Source organism: Rhinatrema bivittatum, chromosome 8, assembly GCF_901001135.1.
Source record: "Rhinatrema bivittatum chromosome 8, aRhiBiv1.1, whole genome shotgun sequence".
Taxonomy (NCBI): Eukaryota; Metazoa; Chordata; class Amphibia; order Gymnophiona; family Rhinatrematidae; genus Rhinatrema; species Rhinatrema bivittatum.
The window spans coordinates 39,715,718-39,735,163 of NC_042622.1; positions in this window are offsets into that span (position 1 = coordinate 39,715,718).

Sequence of the window (19,446 nt, forward strand, 5' to 3'; positions counted from 1 at the left end):
AAGACGGCATCCTGAGCTGAATCCCAGTGGGGCCTAGAAGCTGGCATCATTCTGGCTGCAAAGAACTGCCAGCAGCCCGGGGGTGAGTGAGGTGGCTCACGGGAATGTAACAGCTGGGACTTCTCCTCTTTCCCTTCAGCGCATGGGTCGGCACTGTCTCTGCTCCTTAGGCCAAAACTGCTACTGCTCCTTCTGGCTGCAGCAATTGTGCTGCCTTCTTCCCACACGCACAGGCCCACGATGGTGGGAAGAACAAAAAGAGTCGAGATCCTGCCACTGCTGTGCTTCCCCCCCCCCCCCCCCCCCAAACTGGCGCTCTCTAGGCAGCCTTCTAATCTGCCTAGGTCTTCTACTGGTGCTGCACTCTCTCCCACTCCCACTCCCTCACTCCCAATACATTCTTGTTCCATCTCTACTTCCCGCCCTTTCCCCCTCTATTCCTCTCTCTCCCCCCTCTTCCAGCTCTCTCATACCCCTTTCTCCTCACTCACAATCCCCTGCCTCTCCTTTCACTTCCCTTTTCACTCACCCCACTCTCCTTTCCTTCTCTTTCACTCATTTAGCTCAACTCTCCTCCCCTCCCTTCTCACTCAGCCTCCTTTCCTCCCCTAAGACGGTAAGAAGTGCCATGATGGGTCAGACTAAAGGTCCATTAAGCCCAGCATCCTGAGTCCAAGAGTACCAGTCCGGGTCACAACAGCCCGTCAGAATCCCAGTAGTTGATCTGTTTCTCATATCTCACGCCCAATGATAAGCGCTGGCTTTCCCAAGTCTACCTGGCTCTGTCATCGGTACCGCACCACCGTGGCTCTTTTCTTCTGTCTGGGGTGGCGGCGGCAGGGGGAGGGAAGAACCGTACGGGCAGGTCATCAATTCCATATCACCGCAGCACTGCCCGCAGGGGGGTGGAAACCCCATGGGCACATCCTTAAAACTGCTTGCCGTGTCTTGGGTTGGATGCGGGGTGAAGCGGCCGCGGCAGGAGTGGGGTTTTTTTTGGGGGGGGAGGGGCACTTTTTGCCACCTCTCCCTTCCTAATGATAGAACCATCCCTGGATATAATAAACATGAAAGCTGTTCGTCTTTTCTCTACGGACAGTGGAACAGTGATTTGTAAACCTTTCAGGCCTTGACTGAACAAAAAAAGAACAAAAGAGAGAACCTGGAGACATTTAGAAAGAGAGAAAGTGGGTAACAGAGGGCAAGGAAATAGAAGAGCAGGAGGCAAAGAGATTGAGAAAGGGAGAAGCAGAGAATGTAAAATAAGTTCTCTTAAAAAGGTGAATGTCCGCTGTATAGTGATTAACACAACTAATCAAGACAATAACATGTCCCATTCCCAGTCAATCACATCGTAGGGATTCCCTGTCCCAGCCAATTAGGCAATGGCTTGGGTTTTTGTAATATTTATTCATTTTGAAATTATATTACGTACAAGAAGATCTTGATTTAGGAAATCTGACACGTTGATAAAGAGTAACAATTCAGGAATTACACGTAAAAAGAAAAAAAGAACAATCTTCATAATAGCCCACATCTTGGAGAGAGAGAACTAAAGGAAAAGTTAATTAAAAACAAAAAAAAAAGAGAGAGAGAAAATACTAATTAAACTTAATGGGTCCTCCTAACTAAGTGGGTCTGGACCCTGCCACTGGAATAATCCTATTTAAAAGAAAACCATCCAACTGTGCAGGGTCTATGAACACACATTTAACCCCCTGATATTGTATTGCACCTTTGCATGGGAATTTTAGAAAGTAGGAAGCCCCCAGTGCTAAGACTCTTGATTTATATCGGAGAAACTTCCTTCTCCTGGCTTGCATCTCTTTCACTACGTCTGGAAAAATAGATGTGGTTTGACCCATAAATAAAACATTTTTCAAAGCAAAGAAAAAAAAAAAGCTTCAAAGTCCATTGTTTATCACTCTCTTTAGCAAAAGTGACAATAAGAGTCGATCTTTCAACCGTTTCAGACAGAGACCCAGAATGCTCCAAGAAAGCCGATAGATCAGTGTCTACGCACACGTCTTCATTTTGAGCCTGCAATTGTGCATTTTTCTTAATAGGCAAATACCGTATTTTTCGGTCTATAAGGCGCACCAGATTATAAGGCGCATTATCAATGAGCGCCTGCTAAGGCGTCCAGGTTCATATATAAGGCGCACCGGATTATAAAGCGCACCGGATTATAAGGCGCACTGGATTATAAGGCGCACTGGATTATAAGGCGCAGCGCATTAAATGAAACAAAGCTCAGACCATAGGGCAGACTTTAGTCAACTTTATTCAACTCTTTCACAATAACTCTCAACTTGTTCAGTTGTAACGAGTCGGTCTTAGCTCTTCAGTGATGATTCCAGCCTTCATGAAAGCTCGGATGACACTGGAGACTGATACCTTCTTCCAGGCATCCACGATCCACTGGCACATAGTGGCATAACTCGTCCCTCAGGCATTACATCACATCTTTCCTTTCCGATCAGTCTCTCTCTCATGCATGCACACACACACACACAGGATTCTCACTCCCATGCTGTATCTCATACACACCCATGTTTCTCACTCCTATGCTAGCTGTCTCCACATGCACAGGCTTCTCATTCCCATAATCACTTTCTCTCTCACACACACACACACACTCCAGTCATCTCCCTGACCAGTCAGTTCCATTGTCTCTCTTATATACACACATCACCTCTCTGACCAATTTCTCTCTCTCACACACTTTACATAGATGATCTCAATCAAATGCTCTCACTTACACACAGGTTCTCACTCACAGTTACACATGCACACTCTCAATCACACAAACATTCTCTTCAGGCTGGCTGGTTCTCTCATTTCCTGCCCCCCCCCCCCCCCCCAGCACACATGATAGCTGCAGCAGCCTTCTCCTCTAGTTTCTTTCAGTTAAAAAAAACAAAACAAAAAACACAACTGTTCATTCCTCCACCACAAATCCATCAAATCCTTCATCTTCAGTGTCTGAGTTAAACAGTTGGGCGATTTCTATATCAAGCATGCTCGGGTCCCCCTCATCATTATCCGAGTCGGTCTCGTTGCTGCTGCTTAGCTCTTCAGTGATGATTCCAGCCTTAATGAAAGCTCGGATGACACTGGAGACTGATACCTTCTTCCAGGCATCCACGATCCACTGGCACATAGTGGCATAACTCGCCCGGCGTTGCCTCCCTGTGTTGGTGAATGTGTGGTCACCTTCTCTCATCCAACGCTCCCACGCTGCTCTCAATTTAACTTTAAATGACCTGTTGATGCCGATATCTAGCGTCTGGAGCTCTTTGGTTAATCCACCCGGAATTACGGCAAGCTCTGAATTAGTTTTCTTCACTTGGGCTTTGACAGTATTGGTCACATGGGCACACATGGAGTCACAGACCAATAGGGATGGGGATTTGTGAAAAAAGCCGTCCGGTCTCTTGACGTAGACCTCCCTCAGCCACTCAATCATCTTCTCCTCGTCCATCCAGCCCTTTGGGTTAGCCTTGATGGTGACACCAGCAGGAAACTTTTCCTTTGGCAAAGTCTTCCTCTTGAAAATGACCATGGGTGGTAGTTTCTGGCCATTAGCCTGACAGGCGAGAACTACAGTGAAAGATGACTTCTCGTTTCCTGTGGTACGTATAGATACCGTACTGGTCCCTGTTTTCTCAACAGTACGTTGTAAGGGGATATCGAAAGTGAGGGGGACCTCATCCATGTTAGTGATGTGTTCTGGCTGGATATTCTTTTCTTTTATCTTGGTTATGCAGTAGGTGTGGAAAATGGCCAGCTTCTCTTCATAATCCTTTGGCAGTTGCTGGCAGACAGTAGTTCTGGTGCGGATGGAGAGATTACACCTTTGCATAAAACGAAAGCACCATGAAGGACCTCCTCGAAAGTCCTTGATCTCCATGTCGCGTGCTAACGCTGTGGCTTTGAGTCGAATAGAGACAGTGGAGACGCTTCTACCTGTGGTTCTCTGTTCGATAACCCACTGATCTATTTTGTCCTCCAACTGTGGCCATCTTGCTTTGTGTTCTCGGAAACTCAGTTTGGTCTTCTTTACTTGGCATAGGGCATCTTCTTGTTTCTTCCACTTACGCACCATAGATTCATTAATGTTGAATTCTCTCGCAGCTGCTCTATTTCCATGCTCTACTGCATGACTTATAGCTTTAAGCTTAAAATCTGCATCATAAGCATGTCTCTTAACAGGAGGCATTTTGGAGTAGTGGGTATAAACATTTATTGAATGCACGCACATTACTGCTGGAGCACAGATACTGCACGGCTCAGAGCCTTTTTTTTTAATCGGTTGCGCTCGGGTCAGGAGGAATCCGGGTAAACCCTTTAAAAGAGTAAAGAGAGCATACGCGTTCGGCAGTAGCAAGAAAAAGATCGCGTTTAAACGCTCCAGTTCTGCATGCGCTGATGCTCCTCCTCCTTCCTGCCTGTCCGTCACCGGAAGTAAACTTTACCGGAGCCGCGTGGGCAGGAAGGAGGAGGAGCATCAGCGCGTGCAGAAGTGGAGCAGCACTTGTGTTTACGGACCGAGAAGAAGAAGAAGAGGCCCGGTAGCAGGGCCATTGCAGAGCCCATCCTGCGGCGACCCGCAAAGAGGAGGCCTAGAGGTGAGTGAGAGCCTGTGCTTGAGACTGAGTGTATGTGACAGTGAGAGCCAGTGTGTGTGTGTGTGAGAGAGAGAGAAATGCATGTGAGAATGAGAACCTGACTGTGTGTTTGAGGGAAGAAGATGGAGAGAAAAGAAACAGAAAAAAAGACAATATATAAGGAGTGGCAGCAGAATTCATATATAAGGCGCACCGGATTATAAGGCGCACTTCCGATTTCTGAGAAAATCGTAGGTTTTTAGGTGCACCTTATAGTCTGAAAAATACGGTAATATATTCTAGTAACCTCGGGCACCATTTCTTTAGAAACTTTTAAGAATATTCTGTATAAAATTTCCTAAGCTTTTCCCTAGGATATGAGGGCACTGAGGAAAATTAAGAAAGCAAGGTTACAACACCTAAGAAACGTGCCCATATTTTCCAATTTCTGGTGGGTATGCTGAAAATCTTTAACAAAAGAAACATCACATACTTGGAAACTAACACATTTCCTTTCCATTTCCTGCAGTTTATTAGATTGATCTGCTAAAGTTTGAGAGTTATTATTAAGGGATTGGGAGAGATCTTGCATAAGACCAAAGAGAGAATGAAATTTTGAAGACATTACATGGCCCAAATTGGCAATTTGCAGTCCACACAGATTCTGATCCTGCGATGCTCGCAGGTTTCCCCAAGGGCTGAGAAACAATTTCAGCCCTGGGAGGGGTAGAAGTAACATTACCCCCTTATCAGCAGAGAGGGGTAAAGAAAAGGAGGCCACTGCACTTTCCACCTTACTGACACTACCCCCTGCAATCCTAGATCCTGCGCCTGGAGAAATAGGCCCTGCGGGACTGAGAGAGATGGCAGACTCGTGTTGAACGGAGCACCCGACATACGCGGTGTGAAAAAGTGCGGTATGGTCGTCTAGGTAGGAGTAACAGGAGTTCCCAGCACAGCTGCGTATGCACAGGTAGTCCCCTTCCTCGTTTTCCACGTTGAACACAATGAAACTCGAGAGGAAGAAAAAACTGCCAGAAAGGGCGCCCCCCTTAGGCGTGCAGGATCGGCGCGCCGCTGTGCGCTGCCTTTAAAATCCCGGGCTCGGTGGGATGGTCCAATGACGGCGCCTTCCGCTCTCTCCCACCAGCAAAGAGCTGTGCACCGCCTTTAAACTCCCAGGCTCGGAGGGGCGGGGGGGGGGGGATAGGCCGAAGGTAGCACCTCTCACCAGCTGATGATCCTACCGCTTTCTCCCCAGGTGATGGCTTGTTTTAGCCTCCAAAAATGATTCGATTAAACCTGCTACCTGGTGCCAGGAAGCAAGGACTGAGTGATCTCAAGCCAGGGAGAAAGTTAATTTTATGGTGTGATCACTTGAACTGCAAACTCTTTGCTGTAGGTTATTTCTTTTCACCTACTGTACCTGAATTGCGTGGCTCCTAGTAATCAGGTACAGCAGTATTCTGATTTACCAGGAGGTGTACCTAGTGCCGCACTGTGTACACTATCAATGCCATGTAAAGCTTAAGGATAACTGCTGCCTCAGATTGTGCCCCCCTGGGAGAGCAGTGTCGATAAGCCCCCAGAAAAAGGATAAGGCAGTGCTTCTCAACCCCCTCCTGAAGGCACACTTCCTTGGTGTAGTTGTCTAGATGGCCATAATGAACATGTGTGAGCACGATTTGCATACACTGTGCGTACGTCCAATGTGTGTGTAAAGGAGTGTATGTTAGACCCTCCATAAAAGACCAGGACTGAGAATTTAGCCTGGACCACCTTAAGACAGCCACAAGGGAATTATTCCAGTTGCAGGGCGTTTCCCCTATGGGGAGGGATAAGACTGCAGGGCCCAGAGGGTACAGGAAGGCCCCCAGAGGAGAGGAGAGGAAAGCTGCTACATTGCTGTTTCCAGCACTGCTGAGGTAAGCAGGTAATTTGAGTGTAATTAATAAAAGTCCGGAAGTGAGTCTGTCCTCTCACCGTGTCACAGTATGCTAATCTATTTCATGCCTATCTTTCAGAGATATCCTGCAAACCACCCTGGGTAGGTGTGCCACCAGGACAAGGGTGGGAACCACTGGGGAAGGGGATTGGTACAAGGGAGGGGGAAGACTGGCACTGGGACGTTAAGCTCTGGGAACTGCTGGTGGATCGGGGCATGGATGTGAGGATGTCTTAGCTCTGTAAACTGCTTTGCTAACTCTGAAAGGCGGAATATCAAGTTTTAATAAACTCAACTAGACGGTGGATTGTAAAACGTTATCCTGGATCTTAATAATAATCCACTGAGGCTTTGTTATGCACATTAAAAGGCTTTTGCTGTGTTTTGGGTTTTTTGGTTTGTTTGGGGTTTTTATGCCTGAATGAGCCAAAAAAACCCCAAACCCTTTAAAATCCCCATTTCCAACGCAAAACAAAATAGTCAGTTGGGTGCTCTTCAGTATGGATGGGCTGGAAAGAGAGACAGGATGGCCTGACAGGTGAGTGCACCTGGACAGGAAAGTGGAAACCCATCCGTGCGGAGGAGAAAGTGGAGGGTGTGTGGTGCTGAATGACAGAAAAAAGTGCCATGGCAATAGCAGGCAGAGCGCACAAGGGGGATCTCACCGTGCACTAAGATACGAACATTGGATTAAAACTTAGTTAAAACAGCAGTAGTAGATGGCAGTCTTCAATATATGAACATAAGAAGTGCCTTGCATATCTTTTTAGCTCTGCTTCCTCCCTATTATTTTTTTTAATAAACTTTATTTGAAATTGTACAAGTTGTGATGCCCTATTGTAGAGTTTCTCAAGACATTTTAGCCTCCTTTTTCTTCTCTGTACTACTTGTATCCTCCCCCCAAAACTTAAATAGGTAAAATTTGATTTTTTTTTTTTTTTAATTTTAGTACAATGTACTACATAGCTTGAGCTGATCCTCCTCCAAGCTGCATGCAGGCATCGCACTGATTCATTGAACGTTTGAATAGACCACAAGCCACAGGTGGCCAACGCTGGTCCTCCCGAGCCTCAAACAGGCCTGGTTTTCAGGATATTTCACAATGAATATGCATGAGATAAGTTTGCCTACAATGGAGGTAGTGCATGTGAATCTATCTCTGGCATATTCATTGTGGATATCCTGAGAACCTGGCCTGAAAGACTGGAGTTACCTATTCCAGCCACAAGCAGCTAAAAAAAGATCAAGGCAGAGAAGAGTTTTAAAAGCAAGAGCCATGGCTGGGAAAATAGACGTGTACCTTTTATTCCCAAAACATTCAACTGCAAAGTCGCTACATTCACATAACCCCTCTTCTGAAGTCACTGAATATCCGCTCCCACATGCAGTTCAAGCCTCTCTTTCTCACCTACAAGAGCCTTCACTCTGCAGCAGCTCCCTACCTGTCTTCTCTTCTCTCTCCACACACATACACACACACACACACACAAACTTGGCCCCACAAGAGCTGGCTGCACAACCACATTGTTCCCTGTCCCTCACCTCACCTGCCCCATCCACACCAAATGCCCCTCTCACCCCCAATCCTCAGAAATGCTCCCAAATATCCCCCCCCCCCCCCACATCTCGTGTTCCCCAGCGTTCCATAAAGGCCTCCCCGTACCCCATGGTAACCAATTTCCCACAACCCCCCCCCCTCCCCCAAGAAATGGAAAGCACACGTGGGAAGGAAGGGGACTCGCCTCCACCATGCTCGCTCACTTGCCCGGTAACCTCCGGAGTTCTCCTCCTGTCAGACCAGCAGAGCCGTGAGGGAAAAACAATGAATCTTCTTCTCTGGCCAGCAAGAAAATAATAAGCACAGTCTCCAAGGAATTTCCGACCTCCCCTCCCCTCCCTGAGGGGAGAGGGCAGGAGCTAAAAAAAAAAAGAGCCACGATAGGCTTGTGGGCCTGCTTCCTTGGGGGCACTGAAAAAAAAAATATCTGCATCCAAGAAGCCCCTGGGCCTGACAAACCACTTCATCTCTTTTTTTCCTCAGTTAGGGGAGAAGATCAAAAGTAAGCGCTCCTGATCTTCTACCACAGGGAAGGAATGCAGCAGTGAGGCACGGCCCAAGCTTTTTCAAAGCTCACTATTTGGCTCTGCTAATTTTGCAATGCACAAGATTAGCACAGCGCAGTCTAGAAGTTTGTTTTTTTTTTAATTGCCTGAGTGCGCCTGTTACTCCGCGGCAGCCGGCAGGTTGCACAGAAATGTCAAGAGAGCCACACTCAGGCCCGCGGGCCGTACATTGGACAAGCCTGTTTTCTTCACATTTTCCACAATGCTGGGCGTAACCACGTAGGAAGCAACCTCAAACACTATCATCAAGAATATCGTCTCAGCAGCAAAACAAAATTCAGAAGGAAAGGGAATCGTAACGATCTCTCTCACACTGTTCTGTTTTTGTTTATTGGTGGTTTGGTTATCTTCAGTTTTTGTTCCTTTCTCTTTCTTCTTCCAGCTCCATCAGAACCAGTACTGGGATCCTGGCACCAGGAGCCTTTAGACGCCTCCAGCCTGGGATTTTTCCTTTACTTTAGTAGACCCTACTTTCCACTGTTCTAGGTGAGGTCATTGCAGCAATGGCCCTGGGGCCAGGAGACATTTCACAGGGACCCTTCCAGGACCCTATGCCACGGGCTCCAAATCCGGCCACTAAGTGTGGCTGATAACCACAACTCCCTCCCCCCCCCCCCCCCCCACCAAGGAGCTGTCTCCGCAGCATCAGCCGACCTGGGATACAGAAGATCCGATCCAAAATCATTAAGACTCTAGGGATACCAGGCCAGCTCTTTTAGCTTCAGTTTTAAATGCCTTGCTGTAACTCCTGCAAGCAGTCTAATGAGTAGGAAAACAGCTGGAATAAAGACCAGCTCAAAACAAAACCAGTTCCAGTGTAGTCTTGGTAAATGCTTCATTCAGTCTTGTGTGCAAACACTCATGGCTATGTTTGCTTTTAACTGGTAACTGAATTATCTGTTTTCATAGTGCTGCTAATGTCAAGCCAGAGATGAAACCTCTTACTGTCCTAGGAGTCCAATGGTGAGAGGGGAATTTTGGCCTCTCAGTAACCCCCAGGGTAGCAGGAGGTATTCATTACCCAACTCATGTTGCAGCAGATCCTCCTGAGAAAGTCACTAGGGGAGGCAGTTTTGAATAGTCACTCCTTTACCTTTAGAAATTGCCTATAATGAGTGCAGGTGGAAAAGTGCCTGCATGCTTTGCACCTGCAAAATTCAAACATCTACGATTTTTCCTTCTTCCAACCCTCTCTAAACCCCATCCGTTCCCCCCCCCAGGGAAAAACACCCATCTAATTTCACTAGGCGGGAATATTTACCCGCTGTGAGGAGGACAATTATCAAGGCACTCTAGCTGGGTACCTCCTTAGTTACCTGGCTAAATGTCTTTGCAAACTATCCCTTTTAGTAGGGGATAAGTCCCTTTTGCTGGACTGAGAGCTGGCTGCCCTGATCTTAAGGCCGATGTAATAAAGTGCCTTTGGCTGAGCGCACAGTTTAACCCTCAGTTCCGCACACCTTTTTTTTTTTATGTGCAAACGTTGCTACCAATACAGCAAGAACCTTGCCCACAAAAAATGTGCATACAACAATGTTTAAGTTGGCACCTTTCCATGGAAATTCCACGTAGATTAAGGCATTAACTATTATCCTCCAGTACAGAAAGGTGTGCTGGCTTACCTTGTATTAGAAATGTAACTCCGGGTCCGAGATGGGGTAGTTCCAGGACTACTGTAGTTACTGTATGGGTGGAAGCTGCAGCTCTGGTGCCAGGAGCTGTACTTGGTATTTTATGCACAAAAAGCATGTTTTCCATGCATAAAATATGTGCATAAAATCACATATTCAATGTAATTGCCCTTGCCCAACTCAGGCCAAGTTCACCCTAATATTGGGCTGTAAAACAATAACATATAAACTGTTTTTCTGCACATACATCATGTTTTGCTGTGTGCTAAGCCTTTTCATTGTGCACATTTTTCCAGTTTGTGTGCTTTTTTAAACTCGTGGGGGAGGGGCCCAATATTTAGCGCTACATAGCCAGATAAAAGAGGACTTATCCGGCTAAGTGGCAGTCGCTGAATATCCAGCTATGTTCAGCTCCCATCACTTAGCTGGATAAGTATTTATCTGGATAAGTAGATAGCCAGCTTTCTAGGGGGTGGGCAGTAGACAGATGGAGACAGGGCAACTTATCCGCTTATCTTAACCATCTTAACCTAATAAGTACCTATATTCAGCCTTATCTGGGTAAGTTAACCGAATAAGGCCTGGATTCATTATTCTTTAGCAAAATGATGAATCCTGCAAAAACGGGGGGTGGCGGGCCTGCAAAAGCCTGCAGCCTTCGCATCATGGCAGTGCGCCGGCTGCCGGCTTTCGCACCGAATAGCACCACCGTGAAAGGTGGCACTATTCGGCGCGCTACTGCCAATGATAATGTTACTAACCTTATCGCCGGTAGTGACGACACCGCTGAGTCCGCCCCCTCGCTGCCCAGACTCCTCCCCTTGCTGCCCCAACTCCGCCCAGACTTGAATTTGCATGCTATCGCACGCGATACAGCCGTATCTCATGCGATAAGCCTTTAGACAATAACCCAGTAAGTTAGATCTGCTCACTAGCAAGTCTAAGGTTATCCAAATATAATTTACCTGGCTAACTAGAACCTATCTGATTATATTCAGCAGCATAAGTGTGCTGCTGAATATACTTTCTAAGGGGGTCATTTATCAAAGTGCTATATGGCATTTTCGCATGCGTTAAGGCGTTTTCGCAAGCGAAAAACACCTTTAATGCATACGAAAACACCTTTACCACATGCAAAAACCCCATAACGCATGGTGCGATGCAAATTAGGAAAAGGAGAGGAGTTTGGGGCGGGATTTCTGGCAAAGTGGACTGGCTTCGCAAATTGCGAAGCCGCATCGCACAGTTTTAACTACACCTTTTTCATTTGCGTTAAGCTGTGCGTTATGGCTTTATCGCACTTTGCGATGTTATTGCAAATAGTGTTTTCAGTATTTTAAGCTGCTTTGACATGTAGAGTGAGATGTACAAGCAAAACAGTGCACTCTTGTGAAGATTTGATGATCTTCGGAGTGAGGAAACTCACAGAAAGATGAGATTTGTACAATCTTATCTCAACATAAGAACATAAGAACATAAGAAAATGCCATACTGGGTCAGACCAAGGGTCCATCAAGCCCAGCATCCTGTTTCCAACAGTGGCCAATCCAGGCCATAAGAACCTGGCAAGTACCCAAAAACTAAGTCTATTCCATGTAACCATTGCTAATGGCAGTGGCTATTCTCTAAGTGAACCTAATAGCAGGTAATGGACTTCTCCTCCAAGAACTTATCCAATCCTTTTTTAAACACAGCTATACTACCTGCACGAACCACATTCTCTGGCAACAAATTCCAGAGTTTAATTGTGCGTTGAGTAAAAAAGAACTTTCTCCGATTAGTTTTAAATGTGCCCCATGCTAACTTCATGGAGTGTCCCCTAGTCCTTCTACTATCTGAAAGAGTAAATAACCGATTCACATCTACCCGTTCTAGACCTCTCATGATTTTAAACACCTCTATCATATCCCCCCTCAGTCGTCTCTTCTCCAAGCTGAAAAGTCCTAATCTCTTTAGTCTTTCCTCATAGGGGAGTTGTTCCATTCCCCTTATCATTTTGGTAGCCCTTCTCTGTACCTTCTCCATCGCAATTATATCTTTTTTGAGATGCGGCGACCAGAATTGTACACAGTATTCAAGGTGCGGTCTCACCATGGAGCGATACAGAGGCATTATGACATTTTCCGTTTTATTCATCATTCCTTTTCTAATAATTCCCAACATTCTGTTTGCTTTTTTGACTGCCGCAGCACACTGAACCGACGATTTCAATGTGTTATCCACTATGACACCTAGATCTCTTTCTTGGGTTGTAGCACCTAATATGGAACCCAACATCGTGTAATTATAGCATGGGTTATTTTTCCCTATATGCATCACCTTGCACTTTTCCACATTAAATTTCATCTGCCATTTGGATGCCCAATTTTCCAGTCTCACAAGGTCTTCCTGCAATTTATCACAATCTGCTTGTGATTTAACTACTCTGCACAATTTTGTGTCATCTGCAAATTTGATTATCTCACTCGTCGTATTTCTTTCCAGATCATTTATAAATATATTGAACAGTAAGGGTCCCAATACAGATCCCTGAGGCACTCCACTGTCCACTCCCTTCCACTGAGAAAATTGCCCATTTAATCCTACTCTCTGTTTCCTGTCTTTTAGCCAGTTTGCAATCCACGAAAGGACATCGCCACCTATCCCATGACTTTTTACTTTTCCTAGAAGCCTCTCATGAGGAACTTTGTCAAACGCCTTCTGAAAATCCAAGTATACTATATCTACCGGTTCACCTTTATCCACATGTTTATTAACTCCTTCAAAAAAGTGAAGCAGATTTGTGAGGCAAGACTTGCCCTGGGTAAAGCCATGCTGACTTTGTTCCATTAAACCATGTCTTTCTATATGTTCTGTGATTTTGATGTTTAGAACACTTTCCACTATTTTTCCTGGCACTGAAGTCAGGCTAACCGGTCTGTATTTTCCCGGATCGCCCCTGGAGCCCTTTTTAAATATTGGGGTTACATTTGCTATCCTCCAGTCTTCAGGTACAATGGATGATTTTAATGATAAGTTACAAATTTTTACTAATAGGTCTGAAATTTCATTTTTTAGTTCCTTCAGAACTCTGGGGTGTATACCATCCGGTCCAGGTGATTTACTACTCTTCAGTTTGTCAATCAGGCCTACCACATCTTCTAGGTTCACCGTGATTTGATTCAGTCCATCTGAATCATTACCCATGAAAACCTTCTCCATTACGGGTACCTCCCCAACATCCTCTTCAGTAAACACCGAAGCAAAGAAATCATTTAATCTTTCCGCGATGGCCTTATCTTCTCTAAGTGCCCCTTTAACCCCTCGATCATCTAAAGGTCCAACTGACTCCCTCACAGGCTTTCTGCTTCGGATATATTTAAAAAAGTTTTTACTGTGAGTTTTTGCCTCTACAGCCAACTTCTTTTCAAATTCTCTCTTAGCCTGTCTTATCAATGTCTTACATTTAACTTGCCAATGTTTATGCTTTATCCTATTTTCTTCTGTTGGATCCTTCTTCCAATTTTTGAATGAAGATCTTTTGGCTAAAATAGCTTCTTTCACCTCCCCTTTTAACCATGCCGGTAATCGTTTTGCCTTCTTTCCACCTTTCTTAATGTGTGGAATACATCTGGACTGTGCTTCTAGAATGGTATTTTTTAACAATGACCACGCCTCTTGGACATTTTTTACTTTTGTAGCTGCTCCTTTCAGTTTTTTTCTAACAATTTTTCTCATTTTATCAAAGTTTCCCTTTTGAAAGTTTAGCACGAGAGCTTTGGATTTGCACACTGTTCCTTTTCCAGTCATTAAATCAAATCTGATCATATTATGATCACTATTGCCAAGCGGCCCCACCACCGTTACCTCTCTCACCAAGTCCTGTGCTCCACTGAGAATTAGATCTAAAATTGCTCCCTCTCTCGTCGGTTCCTGAACCATTTGCTCCATAAAGCTATCATTTATTCCATCCAGGAACGTTATCTCTCTAGCGTGACCCGATGATACATTTACCCAGTCTATATTGGGGTAATTGAAGTCTCCCATTATTACTGCACTACCAATTTGGTTGGCTTCCCTAATTTCTCTTAGCATTTCACTGTCCATCTCACCATCTTGACCAGGTGGACGGTAGTATACCCCTATCACTGTAGTCTTCCCTGATACACAAGGGATTTCTACCCATAAAGATTCAATTTTGTATTTAGTCTCATGCAGGATGTTTATCCTGTTGGACTCTATGCCATCCCGGACATAAAGCGCCACACCTCCTCCCGACTGCTCCTCTCTGTCATTGCGATATAATTTGTACCCCGGTATAGCACTGTCCCATTGGTTATCCTCTTTCCACCATGTCTCTGAGATGCCAATTAAGTCTATGTCATCATTTACTGCTATACATTCTAATTCTCCCATCTTACTTCTTAGACTTCTGGCATTAGCATACAAACATTTCAAAGTTTGTTTTTTGATTGTATTTTTATTCTGCTTTTTAATTGATAGGGATAAGTTAGAATTTTTTAGCTCAGGTGAGTTTTTAGTTACAGGCATTTGGACTACTTTTCTAATTATTGGAACCTCACTGTCGGGATGCCCTAATTCTAGTGCATCATTAGTATCCTTTAAAGATACATCTCTCCGAACCATGCGCTGCTGAGCGACTGTCGGCTTTCCCCTTTGTTCTAGTTTAAAAGCTGCTCTATCTCCTTTTAAGGGTTAGCGCCAGCAGTCTGGTTCCATCCTGGTTAAGGTGGAGCCCATCCCTTCGGAAGAGACTCCCCCTTCCCCAAAAGGTTCCCCAGTTCCTAACAAAACTGAATCCCTCTTCCTTGCACCATCGTCTCATCCACGCATTGAGACTCCGGAGCTCTGCCTGCCTCTGGTGACCTGCGCGTGGAACAGGGAGCATTTCAGAGAATGCTACCCTGGAGGTTCTGGATTTAATCTTTCTACCTAAGAGCCTAAATTTGGCTTCCAGAACCTCCCTCCCACATTTTCCTATGTCGTTGGTGCCCACGTGTACCACGACAGCCGGCTCCTCCCCAGCACTGTCTAAAATCCTATCTAGGTGACGCGTGAGGTCCGCCACCTTCGCACCAGGTAGGCATGTTACCAGGCGATCCTCACGCCCACCAGCCACCCAGCTATCTACATTCCTAATAATCGAATCACCAACTATGACGGCCGACCTAACCCTTCCCTCCTGGGCAGTAGGCCTTGGGGAGATATCCTCAGTGCGAAAGGACAATGCATCACCTAGAGAGCAGGTCCTTGCTACAGGATCCTTTCCTGCTACATCTGGTTGGTGCTCTCCCATTATGAGACCTTCTTCCTCCAAGGCAGCACCAGGGCTGCCAGTCTGAAGTTGGGACTGGACTACTATGTCCCTGAAGGTCTCATCTATATACCTCTCTGTCTCCCTCAGCTCCTCCAGGTCTGCCACTCTAGCCTCCAGAGATCGGACTCGTTCTCTGAGAGCCAGGAGCTCTTTGCATCGCGTGCACATGTACAACTTCTCACCGGTGGGTAAAAAATCATACATGTGACACTCGATGCAAAAGACTGGGAAGCCCCCCTCTTGCTGCTGGACTGCTGCCTTCATCTCAATTTTGATCAGTTCCTAGTTAAGTTTTAGGTTGCTATGGGATTAGGAATGTGTCTAAGTTCCTTTAAATGTATTAGTGAATTCACTATATGTCTGGTAGTGGCCTACTGGGGTCTGATCGAATTCTTAATAAAGTTTTTGTTGATGGGGTTTTTTTTTTTTTTTTTTTTTTTTTTTTTTGGGTTTTTTTTTGTGCAAGTGGCACCTGCCTATAAATTAAGGGATGAGCTTGGGGTGGGTGGGCGAGGGGTGGGAGGGTTGGGAATTACAAACAGTCTAACTTTAGTTAGTCAGCCTGAGTGACTCACAGCTCCCTTGATTAACAAATGTTGTTCCCTATTCAAACCTAATCACACTACCTCAACACCTTTCCAAGGTGAGTAACTGAGCTGAAATATTCAACTTTTTTACTTTGGTATATACTGCTCCTAGCTTATTTCTAGCTTCTGGCTACTTTTTTGTTGGGTTTTTTTTTTTTTTTTTTTGTGGATTTTTTTTGTTTTTCAATACAATGCACTCAGTTATTTATTAAATAAAACACTTAGCTCTTTAAAAGTCTGGAGGACACTTTAATAGTCAGGCAGACTTTTTAAAAAATAAACACACTACCTACTGCTACCTTATTGACTGACTATTTAAAAATGCAAACAGTCTAACTTGTTTTATTTACTGACTGACTATTAAAGGCACAAACACACAAACACACTAAATAATATTCCCAAATAGTTAACTTTGCCCCAATACTTTTAAAAAAGTCAATGTCAATGTCCCAAGCAAAAACTTACTGATTCCTTTCAGCCACCAGCAAGGTGATCCTCTCCTCTCAGTGTTTCCACTACTAAGCTTTCTGTGAGTTTCCTCTCTCCGAAGATCATAAAATCTTCACAAGTGTGCACTGTTTTGTTCTCACTCTGCATGTCAAAGCAGCCCCTAACCCTACACTAATACCTAAACCTCACCTCGAGCAACTAGGTGGGCCTCATATAGAGGTATAAATACCTACCTAGTATGAGAGCCTTATAGCTAGTCTCTCTCCCTCTCTCTCTCCCTCCCTCCTAGATGGCAGCTACTGCAGTGTCCCCAGAACAGCTATGGTGCAGCCTCCCGCCATTGCTCCTACTAGGGCACGCACACCCCATATCTTTATGCCACCCTTGTCGCGAATCTCGAGGGTGTTCCCTCATGCTGATGTCACGCCATCTGGGTATATTACCTTCACTAGTTTGCTAGCTCATTGAGTCAGCAAGGACTGGAATTCATTCTTGTCTACGCTACTCTGCCTCTTCTGTGCAGCCGCTGGAAGCTCCCTCTCTGCCCTTCGTGGTAACTGCTAACCTGGGTACCCGCTCCTCGGGGGCCCTCTGCTTTATTTCAGGTGCTTTACAGGGAACAGGTACTCGCTCCTCGAGGGCCTGCTCTCCCTGCCTCGGTGCCTGTACCTTCTTCAACATACCTGGTGGAATCGCATACCAACAGCAAACACCTAGTGAGTACTCTTAACTCTCAGTCTGTCTCATCCACAGTATCTCCTAGCTGGGAAACCTGCTGCGGAACCTCCTATCATCATCAAGGAGAGAAGGGCTCCCTCTGCCGAGGTCCCTGAGTCTGCAACTAACAGACTGCCTCATTACTGCCACCTCTGGTGGCTCTCTTCAAGCTGTTTAATAAAAGAACTAACTGTCAGGCCAATACAGTACATTGTGCATAGCCTGCTATTGGACGCGCGTTTTCCCTTACCCCTTATTCAGTAAGGGGAGGAAAACACGCGGCCCACCCGCGGCACCTAATAGCGCCCTCAACATGCAAATGCATGTTGATGGCGCTATTAGGTATGCGCGCGGGATACAGAAAGTAAAATGTGCAGCCAAGCCGCACATTTTACTTTCAGAAATTAGTGCCGACTCAAAGGTCGGCGCTAATTTCTTCTGGCGCCGGGAAAGTGCACAGAAAAGCAGTAAAAACTGCTTTTCTGTGCACCCTCCGACTTAATATCATAGCGATATTAAGACGGAGGACCCGAAAAGTAAAAAAAAGTAAAAAATAAAAAAATTTGAATTCGGCTGTCGGGCCAAAAACCAGACGCTCAATTTTGCCGGTTTCCGAGCCCATGGCTGCAGCGGGCTCGAGAACCGACGCCAGCAAAATTGAGCATCTGCTGTCAAACCCGCTGACAGCCGCCGCTCCTGTCAAAAAGGAGGCGCTAGGGACGCACTAGTGTCCCTAACGCCTCCTTTTCCCCATTTTTACTGCGTCACCTAATTTAAATACAGAATCGCGCTGGGAGAGTGGGCGTTCATCCGCTCTCCCGCAGACTTTACTGAATCGGCCTGTGTGTTTTGTTCATTACGACTCTAGCCCAGTGCTGTGGCTCCTCATGGGGCTCCTCCCCTTGGGCATGGTCATCTCCCACAGCACCCAAGGATCCACCAAAACACACTCAACCATAACAATATATATATAAAAAAACATGTTTAGAAAAATTACAAACCATTAGTAAAACTATTTAAAGATAAAACATGAATAAAAAACTAAGAAATATGATATGTAACTCAATATGCATTAAAGCTGATGTTAATTAACAGAAACTGAAATTCAAAGTTGATAAAATTATAATAATTAAAATAAAGCTTAAATACATTTATGATCAAACAGGAAACACTAATCTGGAAAACCCTATGTAAAGAGAGAGATTTTAAGAGCAACCCCAAAGGAAAAGAATTCCAGAGACTGGAATCCAGAAAAGAAAAATTTCTCGGGTGTGTTCAGGTCTGATCATCTTTGGTAAAGGGAGAACTAGTATTCTTGTTGTGCGAAGAATGTAAGGTGCATGTAGCCTGATATGGGACAAGAAGATTGGATAAATAGGGTGGAGTATCCCAGCGGAGAACTTTGAAAGTTCAACAGCCGATTTTGATTCTGATCCTGAAGGAAACTGGAAGCTGATGAAGATCAATAAGTAGTGGTGTAACATAATCACATTTTTTCTTACAAAAAAATTAATTTAGCTGCTGTATTCTGTACTATCTGACGACTGAGAACGAGATTAGAATACAGGCCATGTAATATGCCATTGCAATAGTCTGATCTACTACGTATGAGAGAGTAAGTATCTTCAAGTCGTTAGTGTCTAAAACCGCTCTAAGGGGATCATTTTCAAAAGCGATCGCACGCGAAACGTCCCTTTTCGCGTGCGATCACTAAATGGGGGCGGAGTCGGCCCCAGAAGAGGAGGAGTCGGGGTGGCACTGGGGCAGATGCTGCAGACACATCACTGGCGGCGAAAGGTAAGGATCCTTAACGTCCCAGTTTCGCGCCGAATAACTACACCTTTTATGGTGTAGTTATGCGGTGCGAAAGCCGGCAGCCAGCGCACCGCAGTGGTGCAATGGCTGCTGGCTTTCGCAGGCCTACCCCCCCCCCCCCCCGTTACTGCCGGATTTTCTAAGGTCTGCCTAAGTCTTCAGATGAAGCACAAGAAAAAGTAAGAACACTGAACAGGAATAGAAACATAAGAAGAAAATTTCAAGGATGAAGTGACTAAAGAAGTCACTA